This window comes from Mobula hypostoma, chromosome 7 (genome assembly GCF_963921235.1).
Source record: "Mobula hypostoma chromosome 7, sMobHyp1.1, whole genome shotgun sequence".
NCBI classification, from domain to species: domain Eukaryota; kingdom Metazoa; phylum Chordata; class Chondrichthyes; order Myliobatiformes; family Myliobatidae; genus Mobula; species Mobula hypostoma.
In genome coordinates this window covers 20,500,320-20,517,922 of record NC_086103.1, presented here as the reverse complement: position 1 = coordinate 20,517,922, position 17,603 = coordinate 20,500,320, and the positions used below count along the sequence as shown (strand labels likewise).

Sequence of the window (17,603 nt, the reverse complement as noted above, 5' to 3'; positions counted from 1 at the left end):
CACAACCATATCCTTTGTCTTTGCAAAATTGGGGGAGAGGTTGTTTTCTTGACACCACTGTGTCAGGGTAATGACTTCTTCTCTGTAGGCTGCCTCATTATTATTTGAGATTAGGCCAATCAGTGAAGTGTCATCAGCAAATTAGCAGATTGGAGCAGTGGGTGGTGACACAGTCATGGGTAGACAGAGAGTAAAAGAGGGGGTTAGGAGGAAACCTGGGGGTGTTCAGAATCAGAATCAGAAATATCACCAGCATATTCTGTGCAATTTATTTATTTAATAATTTATTAAGGAGTTAAATTAAATAAGTAGTGAGGTAGTGTTCATGAGTTCAATGTCCATTCAGAAATCTGATGGAAGAGGTGAAGAAGCTGTTCGTGAATCATTGAGTGTGTGTCTTCAGGCTCCTGTACCTCCTCCCTGATGGTAGCAATGAGAAGAGGGCATGTCCTGGGTGATCAGCATCCTTAGTGATGGATGCTGCCTTTTTGAGGCATTGCTCCTTCAAGACGTCCAGAATTGTGGTTCAGCTGGTGCCCATGATGGAGATGATTGAGTTTACAACTTTCTGCAACTCATTTTGATCCTACGTAGCGACAACACCCCCCCCACCCCCAACCCACATACCAGAGAGTGATGCAACCTGTTAGAATGCTATCCATGGTAGATCTTTAGAAATTTGCTGGAGTGTTTGATGATATACTGAATCTCCTCAAACTACAAATGAAATATAGTTGCTGGCATGCCTTCTTTGTTACTGCATCGATATGTTGGACCCGGGATAGATCCTCAGAGATGTTGACACCTAGGAACATGAAATTGCTCTCTTTCCACTTCTGATCCCTCGGTGAGGACCGGTGTGTTTTCCCTTGTATTACCCTTTCTGAAGACCACAATCAGTTCTTACTGATGTTCAGTGCAATGTTGTTGTCGGGACACCACTCAACCAGCTGATCGATCTCACTCCTGTACGCCTTCTCATCACCATCTGAAATTCTGCTAACAATAGTTTGTCGTCAGGAAATTTTGCAAATGACATTTGAGCAGTGCCGAACCACACAGTCATGGGTGTAGAGGGAATAGAGCAGTGGGCTAAGCACACATCCTTGAGGTGTGCTCGTGCTGATTATCAGTGAGGCGGAGGTATCGTTTCCGACCGGCACAGATTGTAGTTTTCCAGTGAGGAAGTTGAGGATCCATTTGCAGAGGGAGGTACAAAGGTCCATGTTTTGGAGCTTTTGAGCAGACCTGTAGGAATGATTGTATTAAACACCAAGCTCTAGCCAATAAACAGCAGCCTGACATAAGTACTAGTATTGTCTAGGTGATCGAAGGCCACATGAAGAATCAATGAGATTCCACCTGCCATAGACGTATTGTGACAATGGCAAATGCAGTGGGTCCAGGTCCTTGCTGAGACAGAAGTTGATTCTAGCCATGACCAACTTCTCAAAGCATTTCATTACCATACATGTGTGAGTACTATTGGATGATAGTCATTAAGCAGCTCACATCGCATTTCTCGGGCACTGGTATGATTGTTGCCTTTTTGAAGCAGGTGGAAATATCTAACTGTAGTAATGAGAGATTGAAAATTTCCTTGAATGCACTGCCAGTTGCTGGCACAGATTTTCAGAGCCCTATTAGGATCCCCCATCGGGACCTGTCACCTTGAAAGACGACCTGACATCATCCTCTAAGACAGAGATCACAGCATCTCTGGGTGCTTCAGGGATCCTTGTTACTGTAGTTTTATTCTCTCTTTCAAAGCATGCATAAAAGGCATTGAGCTTATCAGGGAGTGAAGCATCTCTGCCATTCACGATACTAGGTTTCACTTTGTGAGAAGTAATGGCTTGCAAACCTTGCTAGAGCTGACACACATCCAATTCTGCCTCTTATCGCATTTAATATTGTTCCTTTGCTTTTGAGATGGACCTGCCCTTCCTGTGTAGTTATGGAGCACCGGACTTGACTGCCAGAGATCTAGCCCTCTGCAGGCTGCGAACCTCCTGGTTGATCTATGGCTTTTAATTTGGAGTGAACAGATGGCCTTTTTTTTGTATCACAGCATTGTTTTTAATTTCTCAAGAACAACTTTTGTAAATCTTGATTGTCTCCTACTTTTCCATCTTCATGAAAGTCTCTTCCTTTCAACAAACAACAAACATCTTTGGTTTGTTTGATAGACATAGAACACCAAAGCACACATATACAGTAGGCCCTTTGACCCATCTAGTGTATGCCAAACTATTTACTGCTTAGTTCCATCAACCAGCATCTAGACCACAGCCCTCCGTATCCCTCCCATCCATCTACCTATTCAAACATCACTTAAATATTGAAATTAGACCTGCATCCAGCACTTCCACTGGCAGCTTGTTCCACACTCTCACCACTAGCTGAATGAAGAAGTTCCTCTTCATGTTCCCCTTAAGCATTTCACCTTTCACCCTTAACCCATGACCTCTAGTCAACCTCAGTGAAAAAAAGCTGGCTTGCATTTGCTCTATCTATATCCTTCATAATTTTGTATCAAATCCCCCCTCATTCTCCTATGCACTAGTGACTGAAGTCTTAACCTTTTCAACCTTTCCCTATAACACAGGTCCTCAAGACCTTGTAAATTTTCTCTGTTCTCTTTCAATTTTATTGATATGTAACATACAAGTAACATCATAACTCCTGCACTCAATGCATTGATTTATGAAGACCAAGGTGCCAAAAGCTTTCTTTATGACCATATCTACTTGTGATGTCACTTTCAAGGAACTAGGCACCTGTATTCCCAGATCCCTCTGTTCTACTCACTCCTCAGTGCCCACCACTCACCATGTAAGTCCTCCTTTGGTTTGTCATTCCACATTGTAACACCTTGCACTTGTCTGTATTAAATTCCAACTGCCATTTTTGCAGCCCATTCTTCCTGCTGGTCCAGATCCTGCTGCAAGCTTTGACAGTCTTCCTCGCTGTCAACTGTGCTCCATCCTTGGTGTCATCCGCGACATTACCATCTTTGATAGAGATGAGAAACATCACCAGATCCAGTACTGATGCTTGCGACACACCACTTGTCACAGGCAGAGAGGCAGCCATCTACAACCACTTCCTGGCTTCTCCTGTGGAGCCAATGTCTAATCCAGTTTATACTTCACCCTGAATGCCAAGTGACTGAACCTGCTTGACCAACCTCCCATGCGGGACCTTGCAAAAATCCATGTGGACAACATCCACTACCTTAACGTCATTTATTTTCCTGGTAACTTCCTCAAAAAACTCTAAGAGATCAATTAGCCACAACCTACCACACACAAAGTCATATTGACTAACCCTGTCTATGCAAGTACTTATATATCCTGTCCCTTAGAATATCTTCCAATATCCTACCCACTACTGACATCACTGATCAATAAGTTCCTCTGTAATATTTAGAACTTTTCTTAAACAATGGAACAACATTAGCTATTCTCCAGCACCTCACCCATTGTTAAGGATGTTTTAAATATTTCTGCTAAAGCTCCTACAATTCCTGCACTCGTCTCTCATTTCTGATGGAACACCTCAGCAAGCCTTGGAGATTTATCCAACATAATTTGCCTCAAGACAGCAAACATCTCCTCCTCTGTAATCTGTGCATGGTCCATGATCTTACTGCTGTTTTCCCTCACTTACATAGACTCTGTGTCTGTCTCCCGAGGAAGTACACAGTCAAAAAAATCCATTTAAGATCTCCCCTATCTCTTTTGGATCAATGCATAGATGACCACTCTGATCTTCAAGAGGGCCAATTTTGTCCCTTGCTGTCCTTTTGCTCTTAATATATAAAATATCTGTCAAAGCCCCTGGGATTCACCTTCTCCTTGGCTGCTAGAGCAACCTTATGCAGTATTTTAGCCTTCCTGATTCGCTTCTTAAGTGTTCTTGCATTTCTTAAACTCTTCAATTGTTCCTTCCTGCCTATTCATGTTATGTACCTCTCTTCTTCTTGACCAGGGCCTCACTATCACTTGAAAAACACAGCATCTATCTGCTTTCCGTGTTATTTTTCTGTTGTAGACGATAATAAACACTAGGGCTAGTCATAAACACGAGAGATTCCGCAAAAGCAGAGATGGAGGCGGAGTTAAGATGGCGCTAAACAGTGACTCCTTTGCTTACACCTTTGGAAACAGCTCTGTTTCCATCTTAAATATCTTTATTTTTCCCTTTCAGGGTTCTTTTGAAGATCCTGACCTGGAGTTACACGCTGACTTCGGTTCTTTGCGGGAATGGGACCCGTTCTCGGGGTTTCCGAACTGGCCGTTGTTTGGCACGCCAAGGGTTCGACCAGAGAGTCCGGTTCGTATTTGAAAGCCTCTAATAGTCCTCCCTCTCTTCATAAATTGATAAGAGGAGAATGAATTACATTTTTTCTGTATTATACATTCTATATCAAATTAATACTTTGTAGATCAACACTATGTGTGATTCTGATACTATTTATTTTACCTCTGTATGTACTGTTACTGACATATTCTTCTACAGAGATTCTTCTCTTGTTTGTATACACACTTAAAAAAAAATCAATAAAAAGATTGAAAAAAGAAAGAAAGCAAGCCTAAGATCTCGGGGTCCCGGAGACGGGCGGATCAAGGGTCGATGTCACGGCAGGAGATCCGTGTGTCGGCGGGGGAGCCTTTAAATTTATTGCTGTGTACCCGAAAACCCAGGATCTTTGCGATCTTCAGGCACAGACCTCGAAAAAAAGCGACGTAACAGACTTTTAACATCGTAAACCAGCGAGTTGTTTGTTATGTCTCCCCGCTCGCTGGGAAAATGGAGGCGCCCCACTCTCCCTTATTCGGGAGAGAGCCTGTGAGATGTCGAATTCCGGATGAAATGCCAAGTCTTTGGCGTAACCGCGAGTCTGTGTCTTTGCTACTGCTTTGCTCACGCTTGAGCGCTTGGTGGTGGTACCCGTGCTTGGTTTTGTTCTGCCCGTGGGGGTGGGGGTTGTTGCTCGCTGCCGCTTACGTGTGGGAGGGGAGAGTTGGGGGGACTTTGGGGTTCTCACGTTTAACTGTCGTTCATTCTTTGGGGCACTCCTCTGTTTTCGTGGATGTTTGTTAAGGAAAAACATTTCAGGATGTATATTGTATGCATTTCTCTGACATTAAATTGGACCTTTAAACCATTAAAATGCTGGAAATCCAGAGCAACACATAGAAAATGCTGGAGGAACTCAGCAGTTCAGACAGCATCCATGGGGAGGAATAAACAGTTGACATTTCAGGTTAATTCCTGGGATGTCCGTACGCAAAGAGGTTAGAGAGACTGGGCTTGTACATGCTGGAATTAAGGAGATTGAGGGGGGATCTGATTGAGACATATAAGATTATTAAGGGATTGGACAAGATAGAGGCAGGAAATATGTTCCAGATTCTGGGAGAGTCCAGTACCAGAAGGCATGGTTTAAGAATAAGGGGTAGGTCATTTAGGATAGATTTGAGGAGGAACTTCTTCTCCGAGAGAGTTGTGGAGGTGTGGAACGCGCTGCCTCAGAAGGCAGTGGAAGCCAATTCTCTGGATGCTTTCAAGAAGGAGCTAGATAGGTATCTTATGGATAGGGGAATCAAGGGTTATGGGGACAAGGCAGGAACTGGGTATTGATAGTAGATGATCAGCCATGATCTCAGAATGGCGGTGCAGGCTCGAAGGGCCGAATGGTCTACTTCTGCACCTATTGTCTATTGTCTATTTCAGGTTGAGACCCTTCATCAAGGTTTATCATGCTATTTTTAGGAGACATAATGGATACAAATTGGGCTGATTTCATAGCCAAAGGGTAAAGATACATGGAATTGGATTAAAACTAGTCTTGGATTTCAACTGCTTGAAAAAAAATGAATAATTGAATATCTATTTAAGGTAACCTTATCAGAAATTTGGGTAAGGTTCAAGACTCTTTAGTGGCTATTCAATGGTCAACAAAATTATTAAAGTTCTTTGAAACCGAACGTACTGTCAATAAAGAGGTGTAAGTAGATGTGCTTCAATTTTTGGAAAACTTTGTGAAAAAGAACCAGGCAAATGGAAACACAGAGAGTGAAGATAAAAATAAGACACACACAGAGAGAAAGGGTGTCAAAATGGAATGTCATCTAATATCTTCTACTTACATGCCAGTAGCAAGAAAATAGGAAGAAGCTGGTCCTGAACTACGCTGGACTTGAAAGACTGATTCTCCTTTGTCTATCTTGCCTGTTACTTCCTCAAAGAATTCCAACAAATTTGCCAGGTAAGCTTTCCCCTTAAGGAAACTATGACGACTTTGGCATACTTTGTCATGTGTCTCCAAATATTCCGAAACCTCATCATTAATAATAGACTCCAACATCTTCCCAACCACTGAGATCTGCGTAACTGGCCTATAATTTCCTTTCTGCCGCCTCTCTCCCTTCTAAAAGATTGGACAGACTTTTGCAGTTTTCCAGTCCTCCGGAGCAATTCCAAAAACTGGTAATTCTTCAAAGATCGTTAATAATGTCTGTACAATCTACCCCTACACCTCCTCTCCCACCACTAAACGCTCTAAACAGTCCTTCCAGGTGATCTGTAAGTCTGTCGCAGTTACCTACTGTACTTAGTGCTCCTGGTGCAGCCACTTCTACATTGGTGAGCCCTGACATAGGTTGGAAGAATTCCTTTGTTGAGCACTTTCACTTCATCTACAACAAAATGCGGGATTTCCTAGAGGCCACCCATTTCAATTTGACTTCCCATTCCCATTCCAACATGTTGGTCCATGGCCTCCTCAATTGCCACGATGAGGCACGTTCAGGTTGGAGGAGCAACACCTCATATTCCATCTGAGTAGCTTCTAACCTAATTGTAAAAACATCAATTTCTCTAATTTCCAGAATTTCATTCCCTCCCAATTCTCTCTCTCTCTATTCCCCATTCTGGTTCACCTCTTTCTCCTTCTCCTTCCCTACATAAGACCATAGGAGCTGAAATAGGCCATTCAGGCCTTTGAGTCCAGTCCGCCATTCCATCATGGCTGATCCTGGATCCCACTCAACCCCACACACCTGCCTTCTCGCCATATCCTTTGAAGCCCTGACCAATCAGGAAGCAATCTACTTCCACTTTAAGTATACCCACGGACATGGCCTCCACCACAGTCTGTGGCAAAGCGTTCCACAGATTCATTACTTTCTGGCTAAAAAAATTCCTCCTTACCTCTTTTGTGAAAGGTCTCCCCTCAATTTCAGGTTGTGCCATCTAGTTCTGGACACCCCACCAGAGGAAACACCCTCTCCATGTCCACCTTATCTCGTCCTCTCAGCATTCTGTAGGTTTCAATGAGATCCCCCAGGGATTCAACCTGTATATTAAAGGAAACTTGCACTTCTGGGAGTCTTGCACAAGGACTCCTAAGTCCCTTTGCACCTCTGATGTTTGAATTTTCTCTCCATTTAGATAATAGCTTACATTATCATTGCCTTTATAAAATATGCATTATCATACATTTCCCAATGCTGCATTCTATCTGTCACTTTTTTGCCCATTCTTTTAATTTGTCTAAGTCCTGCTGCAATTACATTGCTTCCTCAGCACCATCTACCCCTCCACTTATCCTAGTATCATCTGCAAACTTTGCTGCAAAGCCATCAATTCCATTATCTAAATCATTGACAAACAACATGAAAAGTAGCTGTCCCAAGACTGAACCCTGAGGAAAGCCACTAGTCACTGGCAACCAACCAGAAAAAGCTCCCTTTATTCCCACTCGCTACCTCCTGGTTGTCAGCCATTCCTCTATCCATGTCAGTATCTTTCCTGTAATGCCATAGGACGTTATCTTGTTAAGCAGCCTCATGTGTGGTACCTTATCAAATGCCTTCTGAAAATCCAAGTAAATAACATTCACTACCTCTCCTTTGTCCATCCTACTGATTACTTCCTCAAGGAACTCTAACAGATTTGTCAGGCAAGATTTCCATTCACAGAAACCATGCAGACTTTGACTTATTTTATCATTAATCTCCAAGTACCCCAAAACCTCATCCTTAATAATGGACTCCAACACTCTCCTAACCACTGTGGTTAGGCAAACTTACCTATAATTTCCTTTCTTTTGCCTTCCTCCCTTATTAAAGAGTAGAGTGACATTTTCCAGTCCTCCGGACCATGCCAGAATTAAGCGATTCTTGAAAAATCATGACCCAATGCATCCGTTATCTCGTTAGCACCCTTTCTCAGGAATCTAGGATGTCGTCCGTATGATCCAGGTGGCTTATCCACCTAAGACCTTTGAGTTTGCCTTGCACTTTTTCCTTTGTAATAGCAATGGCACCTAGTCCTGCTCCCTGACACTCATGGACCTCTCACACACTGCTAGTGTCTTCCACAATGAAGATTGACGCAAAGTACTCATAAATTTCATCTGCCATTTCTTTGTCCCACATTACTAACTCACCAGCATCATTTTCCCATTGTCCAATATCAACTCTCACCTCTCTTTTACTCTTTGTGTAACTGAAAAAACTTCCAGTGTCCTGCTTTATATTATTGATTAGTTTTCCCTCATAATTCATCTTTTCATTTCTTATTGCTTTTTAGTTGCCTTTTATTAGATTTTAAAAGCTTCCCAATCAAACAACTTCCCACTCACTTTTGCTATCTTATATGCCCTTTCCTTGGCTTTTATCCAGTCCTTAACTTACCTTGGTTGTCCACCCCAGCTATTTGAAAGTTTTTTCTTCTATGGGACTTATTTAAATTTCAACCATCTCTGCTCTGCCATCATCCCCGCCAGTATCCTCCTTCAATCTACCTGGGCAAGTTCCTCTCTCATGCCTCTGTAATTCCCTTTATTCCATTGCAATACTGATACATGTGACTTATGCTTCTCCCTCTCAAGTTGCAGAATGAAATCAATAATATTATGATCACTGCCTCCTGACAGTTCCTTATGTTAAGCTCCCAAATAAGATGTGGGTTATTACACAACACTCAATCTAAGACAGACTTTTCCCTCAAGCATAAGCTGCTCTAAAAAGCCATCTAGTGGGCATTCAACAAATTCCCTCTTTCGTGATCTGACACCAACTTGATTTTTCCAATCCCCTTGCATATTGAAGTCCCCTATTGCAATTGTGACATTACCCTTATTGTGTGTGTTTTCCTGCTCCCTTTACAATCCCAACCCCACAACTTGGACACTATTTGGAGGTCTATATATGATTCCCATGGGCACGTGGCCAAGTGGTTAAGGTCTAGCGACCTGAAGGTTGTGAGTTCGAGCCCCAGCCGAGGCAACGTGTGTTGTGTCCTTGAGCAAGGCACTTAATCACACATTGCTGTGTGACGACACTGGTGCCAAGCTGTATGTGTCCTAATGCCCTTCCCTTGGACAACATCGGTGTCGTGGAGAGGGGAGACTTGCAGCATGGGCAACTGCTGGTCTTCCATACAACCTTGCCCAGGCCTGTGCCCTGGAGAGTGAAGACTTTCCGGGCGCAGATCCATGGTTTCGCAAGACTAATGGATGCCTTTATTATTATATATGATTCCCAGAATGTTTTTTTTATATTTGCAGTTTCTTAACTCCATCAACAAAGATTCAACACTCACAACATGCTGGAGGAACTCAGCAGGTCGGGCAGCATCCGTGGAAAAGATCGGTTGACTGATCTTTTCCACGGATGCTGCCCGACCTGCTGAGTTCCTCCAGCGTGTTGTGAGTGTTGCTTTGACCCCAGCATCTGCAGATTATTTTGTGTTAACAAAGATTCAATATTCTCTGACCTTATGTTATCCTCTTTCTAAAGATGTCATTCTTATCTCTTACCAACAGAGCCACACCACCGCCTATGCCTTCCTGCCTGTCCTTTCGGTACGAAGTATATCCAATCAGGCCGTCAGGTCAGCGGATTCAAGCCGGGTTGTTGGGCCTGTGGACTTGATCTGGGCTGTCGGGCCTGTGGGTTTGAGCCAGGCCAACAGGTCTGGGGATTTGAGCTGGTCAGGCTGCAGGACAAAACGGATTGGTTTTGGAAGTGCTGACCGGGGTTCAGACAATGTTGGTGCCTTTGAGTTGGTGTGAAGGCAGTGTGCAATTTAACTGTGAGTGACCGTCTTGGTCAATTCTTTTGTCTGTTGGACATTAATTGCCACAGGCATGCTTCCCTTGTTTTGTGACATAACAGGTGGCGAGGCAGCAGTGTTGCCTCGGTTGTAGTTAGGACTGGGCCTCAGTCCCTGGGGTTACATTGTAATGTGGTGTTTAGACTCAGTTGGGGGTGACGTCTCCTGTTGGTGCTGCCCTCCAGTGTTAGATTGGTGGAATTACAGGCTGGAATGCCAGGAACCATCAATTTGCGGACTTGTCGCTCAGGGACTTGGGAAAAAAAATTGTTTTCTTACATGACTATGTTCTTTTTTTTCTCTTTCTTGTTACTTTGAATACGTGTGTGTGCTTTTGCACCTTGGCCCCAGAGGAAAACTGTGTCATTCTGCCTTATCCATGTATGATTTGAATGACAATTAAACTCGATTTGATTGATTTGATTTTGATAAGTCTTGAAATTTGTTAACTTTGGGGCAGCAGTACATTGCAAAACATGATAATATAGAAAAATAAACTGTGAATTATGGAAAAATATACTAAATAGTTAAAACAACTAAGTAGTACAAAAACAGAAATAAGAAAAGGAGTGAGGCTGTGTTCATGAATTCAATGTCTATTTAGGAATCGGATGGCAGAAGGGAAGAAGCTGTTCCTGAATCCCTGAGTAAGAGCCTTCAGGCTTTTGTACTTCCTTCCTGACAGTAATAATGGGAAGAGAGCATATCCTGCGTGGTGGGAATCCTTAATAATGGACACTGCCTTCCCAAGACGTTGCTCCTTGAAGATGTCTTGGATACTACAGAGGGGTTTAAATCTTATCCTTCTCACCTTAATTCTATGGCCCTCTCATACTGGAGTCCCTTTCTTATGCTCCAAGAAATGCAGTTCTAACCTCCACAACTTCCCCTTGAGTACTGGCAACAGTCTTGCATATCTCTCTTGGACTCTTTCCATTTTAAATGTATTGTTCCTATAAGAGCCCAACCAAACCTGCACACACTATTCCAGGTAGAACTTCACCAAGGCCATGTGCATAACGTTCCAACACCTGTACTCAGTGCCCTGACTGATGAAGGCCAGTGTGTCAAATACTTTCTTCAACTTCAGTACTTGTGATATTACTTTCAGGGAACTATATATTTGTACTTCTGTCATAGCAGCAACTACATTCTACATTGGTATCTGAAGCACGGTGATACTTGCCCAGCATAATTCTAGCTGATTTATCATAGTCATAGTCATACTTTATTGATCCCGGGGGAAACTGGTTCTCGTTACAGTTGCACCATAAATAATAAATAGTAATAGTAATGTTACGATTAGTAAATAGTAATAGTCAGGGAAATAATAAATAGTAATAGAAAATAGTAATAAATAGTTAAATAGTAATATGTAAATTATGCCAGTAAATTATGAAATAAGTCCAGAACCAGCCTATCGGCTCAGGGTGTCTGACCCTCCAAGGGAGGAGTTGTAAAGTTTGATGGCCACAGGCAGGAATTACTTCCTATGACGCTCTATGCTGCATCTCGGAGGAATGAGTCTCTGGCTGAATGTACTCCTGTGCCCACCCAGTACATTATGTAGTGGATGGGAGACATTGACCAAGATGGCATGCAACTTAGACAGCATCCTCTTTTCAGACACCACCGTGAGAGAGTCCAGTTCTATCCCCACAACGTCACTGGCCTTACGAATGAATTTGTTGATTCTGTTGGTGTCTGCTACCCTCAGCCTGCTGCTCCAGCACACAACAGCAAACATGATCGCACTGGCCACCACAGACTCGTAGAACATCCTCAGCTGATATGATACTATATGTTTTCTCTGTATGTTTTGATGTACATGTAATAAATAAAGCTAATCATCTTCTTCACAATCTACCTCCTTATGGCCTTTCTACTTACTTTCTGCCTTATAGCACTCTCTCTGTAACTATAACTTGTTATTCTGCTGTCTGTTATTGCTTTCCCTGATAGTACCTTGATATGCTGCTATAATGAAGTGATCTTGATGTCCTGATGAAGGGTCTCGGCCCAAAACGTCGACTGTTTACCCTTTTCCATAGATGCTGCCCGGCCTGCTGAGTTCCTCCAGCATTTTGTGTGTGCTGCTTGGATTTCCATCATTAGCAGATTTTCTCCTGTTGAGGAAATGATCTGCATGGATAGCTTGCAAAATAAAGTCTTTCACCGTACTTTGGTACATTCAAGACTCAAAAGATTCAAAGTGTACTTATTATAGAAGTATTTAAGCAGTATACAACCATGAGATTCATCTTTCCATAGACGGTCGCAAAACAAAGAAAACCATGGAACTCATTCAAAGAAAGACATCAAATCCCACAACATGGGGAAAAAAATCCAGATTGCACAAATGGCAAAAATGAGCGAAAAAGACAGAAAATAAAACATCAAATCACAAGATCATTGAAATAGTCTCAGAATGTTCAGTTCAGCTCAGTTCAATTCAATTTAGTGCTGTGGTGTCCATTGACTGCAGGCCATCATAAACAAATGAGCCTTTTAACTTCCTGAGGTAGTTGGGACTGCATGCATTCAGGGTTTAGCTTGTATAAGGTGATTTAAAATGTGGACATAAGAAAATACAGATGCCGAAATCTGGAGCAACAAGCAAACTGCTGGTTGAACTCAATGGGTCAGGCAGCAAAGAGGGTAATAGGTCCATTGCTCCTTTATAAAGAGGTTCTGGATTCCCATCCATCAACTCCCCTCTTCCCACTCCTGGGGCTCAGACAAACCATAGATAGGTAAGTTGGCCATATCAGTTCACTCCTCCGATGGTGTGCTCAGCGCCTACATTTATATCCTTCCGAGTTTCCCAAAGTCTCTGACAAATATGTCCCATTCAGAACAGAAATGTGAAGTCATTTTTTTAGTCAGAGGGTGGTGAATCCATGGAATTTGTTGCCACAGGCAGCAGTGGAGGCCAAGTCATTGGGTGTATTTAAGGCAGAGATTGATAGGTATCTGAGTAGCCGGGGCATCAAAGGTTATGGTGAGAAGGCAGGGGAGTGGGACTAAATGGGAGAATGGATCAGCTCATGATAAAATGGCGGAGCAGACTCGATGGGCCGAATGGCTGACTTCTGCTCCTTTGTCTTATGGTCTTGTGTCACATAAAGAGACACAGCAGAGAAACAGAACCTTCAGTCTGCAAGGTCAATGTCAACCATCAAACACCTGTTTTACCTTAATCCCATGGCATGTCCACAATTGCTAACCCTTACTGAAAGGTGAGGGGAAACCAGAGCACGTGGAGGCAGGCCATGTGGTCAGAGGGAGAATGTACAAACTTCTTACAGACGGTGGCTGGAATTCAACCCTGATTGCTGATGCTGTGTGGTGTCACATTAACTGCTGTGGTACCATGCCATGTAACTATGTGGATGTTGGATGTGAAAAGTAACTGGAGCAATCAGTGCTGTCACAGGGAGAAGGCACAATCTCCTCACGGACACCAGTGAGGTCAGGACTGAACTTTCTGGTGCAGTCAGGCAGTGCCTCTACTAGGTAGATTATCATTTGAAGTGCAAACCAATTAGTATAGTATAGATGGCCTGTGGCCGTCGAACTTTGCAGCTCCTCTCATGGAGGGTCAGACACCCTGAGCCAATAGGCTGGTCCTGGACTTACTTCCATCTGGCATAGTTTGCATATTGTTGTTTGATTGTTTGTGGTTTTTGTATTGCTATATTTATGCTCTATTCTTAGTTGGTGCAGCTGTAACGAAACTCAATTTCCCTCGGGATCAATAAAGTATGTCTTTCTCTATACAGGATTTTGTTCATACCCGTTCATTGCTTGTTCCTGACAGGAGTGACTTATCAGAGTCATAAGGTCATAAAGCATGGAACCAGGCCCTTTGACTTACCTGCTCCGTGCCCACTAAGTTTCTCATCCAAGATAGTCCCATTTGCCGATGTTTGTCCCATATCCCTCTAAAGCAGAGGTTCCCAACCTGGCTGCATGGTTCCCTCAGTCAATAGTAGGAGTCCACAGCATTAAAAAGTTTGGGAAGCCCTGCTCTAAAGCACTCCTATCCAGGTATCTATGCAAGTACATTTTAAATGTTGTCGATGTACCTGCTTCAACCACTCCCCCCAGTAGTTCCTTCTATATATTGTATCTGTACAGTATTCCATTTACCTGCTTGAAAAGTCGGACCCTCATGCTCCTATCTCTTCCCTCTAACCTTAAACCTATGCTCCCTAGTTCCTGATTCTCCACCTCTGGTATAAAGACTGTGTGCATTCACCCTATCTATGTCCCTCTACAGGAACACTGTTCTTTCTCCTAAACTTCAATGAAAAATGTCCCAAAGTGCTTAGCCTCTCTCTTGAACTCAGTTACCCATGCCCTTGCATCCTCCTTACCAATCTCCTCTGCATTTTTTCCTGTTTAATAGTGTCTTCCCTGTAGCAGGGCGACCAAAACTGAACACAATATTCCTAATATGGTCTCACAAATGTCTTGTACAACTGCAAAGTACCTAACTTTTGTACTAACTGATAAAGGCCAGCTTGTCAAAAGCCTTCTTCACCACCCTGCCTACCTGGAACACTACTTGCAGGGAACCAGGCACATATAGATAACTTACTGTAAATGACTTACTCTTGTGAAATATGTTTGACAAAAACCAAGGGAAATAACATCCCATTTGGCATAGGTTCTTCTGCAAGGAAGGTTTTAACAGAAAATTCTTCTTTTCTGGGTTTTCTTCATAACTTAGGCTTGTAAGGCACAGGACACTTCCTATCAAGGCCTAATAATTTCAGAGTGGCTTATGTTACCTGATTTTTGAAGTGACTCACTTCAAAAGGGTTTTACCATCAAAGACAGTCCCTGCTTAGAGAACTCTATCCCCTTCATTAGAGACTTAAGTCATGCTGTGATTTGCACAGCAAGGTTCCGACTTATTTAGTGAAAATAGAGTATTGGTTTTCCTTCTTAATGGTGGACTAGTAAAACCTACCTCAACACACTGCCATGGCCAGTTAGGTTGCTGAGTGGTCTTTGAGAGATTGTTCCATTCATAGAAGTTAAGATCATATATTTGATATTTGAATCAATTTTAAAGTAATCCTTTATATCTGGAGAAATTTCTGAAATGCCCGCTTCGCTGCCGCTGCTACTGTGCAATCGAGAATCTCCGGAGGGGAAGGCCCCAATTCCTCGGCTTTGCCTATTGCTGGGGTCGAAGCGCTTGGCAGAGGTGGTGCTCGGTGCTCGGTGTCGGAGGGCTGGTCGGAGGCTCGAAGTTTTCGGATGGACTCAAGAGTCGGCTGTGGTCGGGTGCTTCCAGGGTGCTGCATCGGCAAGTTAGCGGCGCTGGAAGCTTATGGCAGGGAGAGTTTTTCTTCCTTCTACAGTCTGCGTGAGATGATGGGGCTTTTGAGAGACTTTGAGACTTTTTTTTTACCGTGCCCATGGTCTGTTCTTTATCAAATCACGGTATTGCTTTGCACTGTTGCAACTATATGTTATAATTATGTGATTTTTGTCAGTTTTTCAGTCTTGGTTTGTCTTGTTTTCTGTGATATCATTCTGGAGGAACATTGTTTCATTTCTTAATGCATGCATTACTAAATAACAATAAAAGAGGACTGCGTGTCCTCAAAATCAAATCAAATCTAAAAATCTAAATATCTCTCTCAGAACAGCCTGGGTTGTCAGACATCTGAACCCTCCATGAGCAAAGTTCAAAGTATATCTATTATCAAAGTACATATATAATATGTTACCATATACCACTTCGAGGTTCATTTTCTTGCAGACACTTACACCAAAAAATACAATAGAATGCAGTACAACAGAAAAAGGCATTTATACATTATCAGAAAAGAATGACAAACAACCCATATGCAAAATAAGACAAAAATAATACTGAGGACATACTCCACTTTGAACGCAGGCATTCCTTGACTTTCCTATGATTGGTGCCATGTGTTGACCTATTAGAAGAGGTAAAATTAGCTGTTTCCTTCAAGTAAATGGAAAATAAAAACAAAATTGCAGTCACTAGAAATCTGAAGCAAAGGAGAAGACACTGGAACACTCACCAGGTTCGGGCAGTACCCGTGGAAGGGGAAACAAAGTTAATGCATCAAGCTGAAGACCCTTTAGTGTCTGACCTACTGAGTGCTTCCATCACTCAGTGTGATTCTTTTCCCTTTTTCATCCAGCTCAGCTTTTATCACTAGTTGATCTGTGAAGATGTGGGACAGTAACAGCCATTGGAGGCCTAATGACCATCACATCACTCATCTGACCTGCAGAGTTCTGGGACAGTAACATTGGAACAACAGTAACAGCCGTTGCAACACTATTCAAGAATAGTGTGGGTGCCACTAAATTCCCCTTTCTTTCCACTTCGGTTTGGTCATGAAATGAGTTTTCCCTTTATGTAACAAGTAGTCCTTCTCATGCCCTCCTCAAAATGGCTGTCATCGATGCAGCAATTAATGACTTGCCACCTGCCAATATGAAACTTCCTTTCCTGGACAACCACCTCAATAATTGCTTGTCAACCTGGAGTCAGGATAGATTGAGTAAGGCAGGGAAACTCAATAGGAGTTAAGCTCATAGATTGCACTACCTGTATGAACTGTGAAGTTCTGGACAACCAAACAGCTAATTTTACTTCTTTTAATAGGTCAAAATCCCGCATCTTTATTCTATAACCTATATGATCCACCATTTACATCTTTCTGCACTGGATGGATCCCAGATTTAAACTCACGTTTTCCTGTATACCTTCTGTCATGCAGGGGAGCCATGATAGTTTGGTGGTTAGCGTAAAGCTATTTCAGCATGCCAGCTGTAAGATCTGGGTTCAATTTCCATTGCTGTCTGTAAGGAGTTTTCACATTCTCCCCATGACTTCATGGGTTTCCTCCTCGTGCTCCAGGATCCTCCGATATTCCAAAGATGTACAGTTAGGGTTAGCGAGTTGTGGGGATACAAGTTGGCACCAGAAGCGTGCTGACACTTGTGGCTGCTCATCAAGATTCTTGTTGATTTGATTTGACACAAACAACACACATTACACCAGGTGCATGTGAGTAAACTCTCATTTTTTTTCCCTATCATTCTACATTATGGTGCTCTCCCTTAGAGTTGCAGCTAGGTTTTAGCTAGGGGTCACTAAGTGCTTTAGCCCTCAGACCCTTTCTGGCCGACAGCAAATGAAACCTGAGACATAAGAAACTGCAGGTAGTGGAGTCTGAAGCAACACGCAAGATGCCAGAGGAACTCAATGGGTCAGGAACTCAATGTATGGAGATGAATGGTCGGTGTTTCAGATTGAGACCCTTCATCTGGACTAAAATAGAGAGGGGAAATAGCTAGCAAAAAAATCATGGACTGAATGGGTGGAGCAAGAGCTGGCAGGTGATAGATGGAAGCGTGAGTAGCAGATGATGGAGGGATGAGTGGGAATCACTCTAATTTGCACGGGTGCACAGTAA

General features: G+C 42.8%; 1 long non-coding RNA gene across 1 annotated transcript; it reads left to right on the top strand.

The window, feature by feature from the left end:
* Nucleotides 1-4,093: 4,093 nt before the first annotated feature.
* LOC134349179 (uncharacterized) lies at nucleotides 4,094-15,708 on the top strand. Its single transcript, XR_010018605.1, has 3 exons — nucleotides 4,094-4,338; nucleotides 6,169-6,277; nucleotides 9,842-15,708. It is a non-coding gene; the product is annotated as an uncharacterized LOC134349179 (long non-coding RNA).
* The last annotated feature ends 1,895 nt before the right edge of the window (nucleotides 15,709-17,603 follow it).